This window comes from Rhincodon typus, chromosome 2, assembly GCF_021869965.1.
Source record: "Rhincodon typus isolate 14 chromosome 2, sRhiTyp1.1, whole genome shotgun sequence".
Taxonomy (NCBI): Eukaryota; Metazoa; Chordata; class Chondrichthyes; order Orectolobiformes; family Rhincodontidae; genus Rhincodon; species Rhincodon typus.
Genome location: NC_063333.1, coordinates 124,805,876 through 124,812,804, shown reverse-complemented (window position 1 = coordinate 124,812,804; position 6,929 = coordinate 124,805,876).

Below are 6,929 nucleotides of genomic sequence, written 5' to 3'. Positions count from 1 at the left end.
GCAGGAAGTGCTACACCTGCCCCTACACCTCCCCCCTCACCCCCATCACAGGCCCCAAGAAGACCTTCCACATCAAGCAGATGTTCACCCGCACATCTGCTAATGTGGTATACTGTATCCGCTGTTCCCATTGTGGCCTCCTCTACATCGGGGAAACCAAGCGGAGGCTTGGGGACCGCTTTGCGGAACACCTACACTCGGTTCGCACTAAACAACTGCACCTCCCAGTCGCGAACCATTTCAACTCTCCCTCCCATTCCTTAGACAACATGTCCATCCTGGGCCTCCTGCAGTGCCACAACGATGCCACCCGAAGGTTGCAGGAACAGCACCTCATATTTTGCTTGGGAACCCTGCAGCCCAATGGTATCAATGTGGACTTCACAAGCTTCAAAATCTCCCCACCCCCAACCGCATCCCAAAACCAGCCCAGCTTGTCCCCGCCTCCATAACCTGTCCTTCCTCCCACCTATCCCCTCCTCCCACCTCAAACCCTACCCCCATGTCCTACCTACTAGCCTCATCCTGCCCCCTTGACCTGTCCATCCTCTCTGGACTGACCTATCCCCTCCCTAACTCCCCACCTACACTCACCTTTAGTGTCTGCATCCCTGCCTCCTTGACCTGTCTGTCTCCTCTCCACCTATCTTCTCCTTTATCCATCTTCTATCTGCCTCCCCCTTTCTCCCTATTTATTTCAGAACCCCCTTCCCCTCCCCCATTTCTGAAGAAGGGTCTAGGCCCGAAATGTCAGCCTTCCTGCTCCTCTGATGCTGCTTGTCCTGCCGTGTTCATCCAGCTCTACACCTTGTTTCCCCATTGTCTTTGTTTGCAGGATCTGTTTGTTCTTGTGTAGATCAGAATGTTGCTTCTCAGCCTTCCTATTCCAGATCTGGTTTGTAAGAGGCACAGGGTGGCTATTTCACTTATAACAGGCCTCTGACTCATCAGCTAAAGTCACAGCAACTGCTGAAGGAAGGATAAACTGGTTTCCTTCAGGCTCAACATGGCTTTTTCTGCAGAGTATGGAGAAAGTAAGATCCTGGACAGGCGCTGGTCTGACTACTTCTTTCTATCTTGATCACAACCCCTAGTTGGTTCAGCTACATGGCAACCATAGTTGTTGGCAGGCAGAAGTCCTTGATCATTGATTACTAGTCATTAACCTACAAATCAATCAGTGTCTTGTTGCCAACCAAAGCTCCATGTCGGTTCCAGTTCATCTGCAAACAAAACTGCAATTATTGCTTGAAAAAACAGCTGTGTAAATGATGCATGCAATGAGTGTCAAGATTACAAAACTAAAAAGGTGAATACTTACATGGTGTGTTATTTGAATAGAGAGAGATTACAGAATTCTGCAGTACAGAAAGATCTACGTGCCTGGTAAATAGATCGCAAGAAGTTGTCATGAAGGTACAGCAACTGATTAGGAAGGCAAATGGAATGGCAAAGTTTATTGCATGGGGAATGGAATAGAAAAATAGGAAAATTTTACAGCAGCTGTACAAAGCTTGGTAAGACAACATCTGGGCTACTTTGTGCAGTTCCGGTCTCCTTATTTTAAAAAAAATTAGAAGCAGTTGACAGAAGATTCATTTAACTTATTCTTAAGATGAAGAGCTTACCTTCTGAGGAAATGTTGAACAGTTTAGGTCTTTATCCATTGGAGTTTAGGATGGGAGATGATCTTATTGAAACATATTGGATCCTAAAGGGACTTGATAGCGTGAATACTGGAAAAATGTTTCAGTTTTGGAGGGGGGAGACTAGAACCAGGGGAAACTATAAGAATAATCATTTCATCCTTTTAAGACAGAGGTGAGGTGATTTTATTTCTCTCTCTCTCTCTCTCACACGATTGTTTAAATTTGAGATTCTCTTTCCCAGGAAACTGTGGAGGCTGGGCCATTGAATTCAATCAAGGTGGATTTTTGAAAAACAATGCAATTGAGAGGTTATGGGGAAGAAACAGGTATTTGCAGCTGAGGTCACAACCAGACCAGCCATAATCTAATTGATTGGTAAAGCAGGCTTGAAGGACTAATTGGGCTACTCTTCTTCCAAAGTCTTATGTTCCTATGCTGACATCCCATCCAATTCGAGTCACTCTGTGTGATATTTTAAAAAATGGCTGAAGGCACTGAAACTGCTAAGGCTTTGGGCCCTGACAAATTTCCAGCAATAGAACTGAAGAAAATGCTATGTTCCTAGCAAAGCTGTCCCAGATTGCAATGCTGGCATTTACCTGATAATGTGGAAAAATGCTCAGGCAAGCCCTGTACATGAAAAAAAATGGAGGGCAAATCCAACCTGGCCAATTGCCACTCCATTAGTCTATTCTTGATCATCAGGAAAGTGATGGAAAGTGTCACTAGCAGTGCTATCAAACAGCACTTGCTCAGAAATAACCTGCTTACAGTCACTCAGTCTGACCACATTACAGCCTTGGTTCAAACAGAAACAAAAGTCCTGATTCCAGAGATGACATGAAATTGACAGCACTTGACCTCAGGGCCACTTTTTACCGAGTGCGGCATCAAGGAGCCCTAGCAAAGCTGGAGTCAAAGGGAATCAGGGTAAAACTCGTTGCTGGTTGGAGCCGTACCTAGCAGAAAAGAATATGGTTGTGGGTTTTGGAGTTTAGTCACCTCGGCTCTAGGACAGCTTTGCAGGAGTTCTTCAGGACAGTGTCCTGGGCCCAACCATCTTCAGCTGCTTCATTAAGAAGTGAGGATGTCTTCAGCACCATTCACGACTCTTCAGATATTGAAGGAGTCTATGTTCAACTGCAATAAGATCTGGAAAATATCTAGGCTTCAGTTGACATGTGATAAGTAACATTGACACCAAACAAATGCCAGGCAATGATCATCTCCAACAAGGAAAATCTAACTATCACCCCTTGACATTTATACCCCACTAGCAATCTGGGAGGTTACCATTGATCAGAAACTAAACTGGAATATCCATATAAACACTGTGGCTATAAGAGTAGGTGAAAGATTAGTTGTCCTGGAGTGAGTAACTCATCTCCTGAATCACCAAAGCCTATTTACAAGACACATCAAGAACGTGATGGAATATTCCCTACTTACTTGGATGTGTGCAGCTCCAACAAAACTCAAGAAGCTTGACAGGACCAAGCAGCCCACTTGATTGGCACCACATCCACAAATATTCATACTGTTCACTACTGACACACAGCAGCAGCAGAGGTGTGTACCATCTATAAGCTTCACTGCTGAAATTCACCAAGGCTCCTTAGACATAGCCTTCCAAACCCATGATTATTATCATGTAGAAGGACAGGAACAGATACTTGGGAACACTGCCACCTGCAAGTTCACCTGCAAGACATCCGCCATCCTGACTTGGAAATAAACCATTGTTTCTTCAGGGAACATAGGAACAGGAATAGGCTATTCAGCCCCTTGAGCCTACCTCCAATGAGATCGTGGCTGATCTGTGGCCTAACTCCATATGCCTGCCTTTGGCTCATATCCCTTAGTAGCTTTACTTAACAAAAATCTATCTATCTTGGACTTAAAAGTAACAACAGATCCTGCATCCATTGCCATTTGTGGAAGAGAATTCCAAACATGTATCACCCTTTGAGTGTAAAAATACTTTCTAACATCCATCCTGAACATTCTGGCCCTAATTCTCAGGCTATGTCCACTAGTTCCAGAATCTCCCACCAATGGAAATAGTTTATCTATCCTGTCTTTTTTCTGTTAATATATTGAAGACTTTGATCAGATCACCCCATCACCTTCTAAATTCTATAGAAGACAGGCCTAACTTGTGTAATCTCTCTTTGGAGAGGGTGCAGAGGAGGTTCACCAGGATGTTGGCTGGTATGGAGGGTGCTAGCTATGAACAGAGGTTGAGTAGATTAGGATTATTTACATTAGAAAGACGGAGGTTGAGGGGGCACCTGATTGAGGTCTACAAAATCGTGAGAGGTGTAGACAGGGTGGATAGCAGGAAGCTTTTTCCCAGAGTCGGGGACTCAATTATTAGGGGTCATGATTTCAAGGTGAGAGGGGAAAAGTTTAAGGGAGATGTGCGTGGAAAGTTCTTTACGTAGAGGGTGGTGGGTGCCTGGAACGCATTGCCAGCGGAGGTGGTAGAGGTGGGCACAATAGCATCATTTAAGATCTATCTAGACAGATACATGAATGGGCAGGGAGCAGAGGAATACAGATCCTTGGAAAATAGGTGACAGGTTTAGATAGAGGATCTGGATCGGCGCAGGCTTGGAGGGCCGAAGGGCCTGTTCCTATGCTGTAATTTTCTTTGTTCTTTGTTCTTGTTCTCTCCTCGTAACCCCTGCAGTCTAGGTATAATTCTTGTGAACCACTTTGAACTCCATCCAAGGCCAATATATCCTTCCTAAGGTGTGGTGCCGAGATCTGCTCATAGTACTCCAAGTGGAGTCTAAGCAGATTTTGTATAACTGCAGTTTAACTTCTGTGTCCTTATACTCCAGTCCTCCAGACAGAAAGACCAGCATTCCATTAGCTTTCTTGATCTATGCACCTAAACCCCAAGCCACTTTTGACATCCATTGTATTAAACTTCATACCATCTAGAAAGTATCCATTTCAGTCCAAAATGGATAACCTTACACTTGTTTACATTAAACTCCATCTGTCACAGTTTTGCCCATTCACTTATTCTATCAACATCCCTTTGTTATTATATGTTTTAACATACAGTGTACAATGCTGCCAAACTTTGTGTCAGCAGCAAATTTGGATATACGACTTTCTATGCCATTATCTAAACTATTAATAAGTAATGTGAATAATTGAGGCCCTAATCCTTGTGGGACACTACTGATCACACCCTGCCAATTTGAGTACCTAGCCATTATCTCTACTTTCTATCACCTGCTTTTCAACCATTTTCCCTGTCACGTCAGTAATTTCCCCTCAGTTTTGTGGGTTTTTATCTTTACTTAACAATCTCTTTTGTGGGACCTTATCAAATGCCTTCTGGAAATCATATAAACAAAATCCATAGACATTCCCTTGTCCACGGCCTCAAACACCTCTTCAAAAATTCAATGAGGTTTGTCCAACATGATCTACGTGCCATGAATCTATGTTGGCTCTCCCTGAGTAACTGAAAATTTTCAAGGGGTTCAGTTACTCCATCCTTGTTTGGAGATTCCAACAATTGTCCCACCACGGATGTTAAGCTAAATTGGTCTGTAATTCCCTGGTTTTCGTCTTTTGCCCTTCTTAAAAAAGGTCTAATGACATTGCAATTTTCCAATCCAAGGGGATGACCGCTGGACTGAGGGAACTCTGAAAGATTATAGTTGGGGCATCTACAATGCACTCCCCTATTTCCTTTTAACAGCCTCAGATGGAAACTGTCAGATCCCGGGAAACTTTAATTCTTATTCTTTAATCCCATTAATTTCCTCATTATCAATGTTTTACTTACATTAATTTTATTCAGTGCTTGCTCCTGATCCACTACTAATTTCCTCAGGACTTCTGGCAAGCTATCCTTATTTTCTACTGTAAATGCGATAGCAATGTAATTATTGGACATATTTGCCATTTCCTCATAGTCATTGAAAATATCCACAATTTTAGTATTCAGTGGGCAAACATTGCTTACCACCCACTTTCCCTTTATTTAACTATAAAATTTCTTCTTATTGATTTTGATCTCCTTGGCAAGTTTCCTTTCATAGTCTCTTTTAGAAGCTCTAATAATTTGCTTTCTGCCCTTTGCTGGTCTTTATATCTTTCCCATGCAGCAGGATCTGTGCTGTTTTTTCTGCATTTTTGTAAGCCCTTTTTTTAAAAAAAATTTATGCTGTCCCTAATCTCTTCAGTTGTTCAAAACTGTTTTTTTTTTCTGTGAAATAGAGCTTTCTTTCTTAGGAATATAAACTAGTTTTGTATTGCATTAAACGTTTCCTTAAACATCTTCAGTTGTTTTACCCATGAGCAAGTTTTCCCAATTTACCGTGGACAGTCTCTATCTCATCTCATTGCAGTTGGTCTTACCCAAATCTAAAGCTCTAGTAGCTGATTAATGCTTTTCTCTATCAAATGCTACATTGAACTCGATCATGTTAGGATCACTATTTGATAAATGTTCATGCACAATTAAGTTACAAATTAAGTCTGGTTCATTATTCATTACTAAATCCAATATTGTTTGACCCCTTGTTACATCCAGGAAATTTTGCCATTGGAAACTATCCTGGACACACTCCAGAAATTCACTACCTTTCTGACAGATGCTTGTCTGCCTCTCCCAATCTATGTTAAAGTTAAAATTCGCCATTAATACTTTGCTACACTGTTGTTTGATTTCTTCATTTATAAAATCTAGTACTTCAGAGTTGTTACCAGGTACTACCAGGTTCCTCAGTTTCACCCATAAGGTCTCCACTGAATGCTTTACCCTCATTGTATCTTCCCATACCATTGAAGCAATGTTGTATCTAATCAGTAAGACTACCTCACAGCCTCTGCCATTTTCCCTGTCCATCCTGTAAACCTTCATAACCTGGTATATTTAGTTCCCAATTCTGACTATTCTGCAACCATGTCTCAGTAATGGCAATCATAATCTCCAATTTGAGTTTGTGTCTGCAGCTTATTTAACATATTCCTTACGCTGTATGCATTTGTGTATAGAATTCTTATTTGGGCCAAACACTATAACCTGTCCCTCAGCACTGATGCTTTATTCAGCTGTTTATTAAATTTCTCTTTCACTTTAGCCAATATACTTCTTATAATCTTACCATTCCTTGTTGCACCTGAAGTAAGATTCCGGACTGTTTCTTTACTCTCTGTCACGTTACTTGATTTTGAAAATGTACTGACTTTCCCCAAGACCACACCTCCACCCCATTTACTAGTTCAATGTCCTTGAGACCACCCTATTTA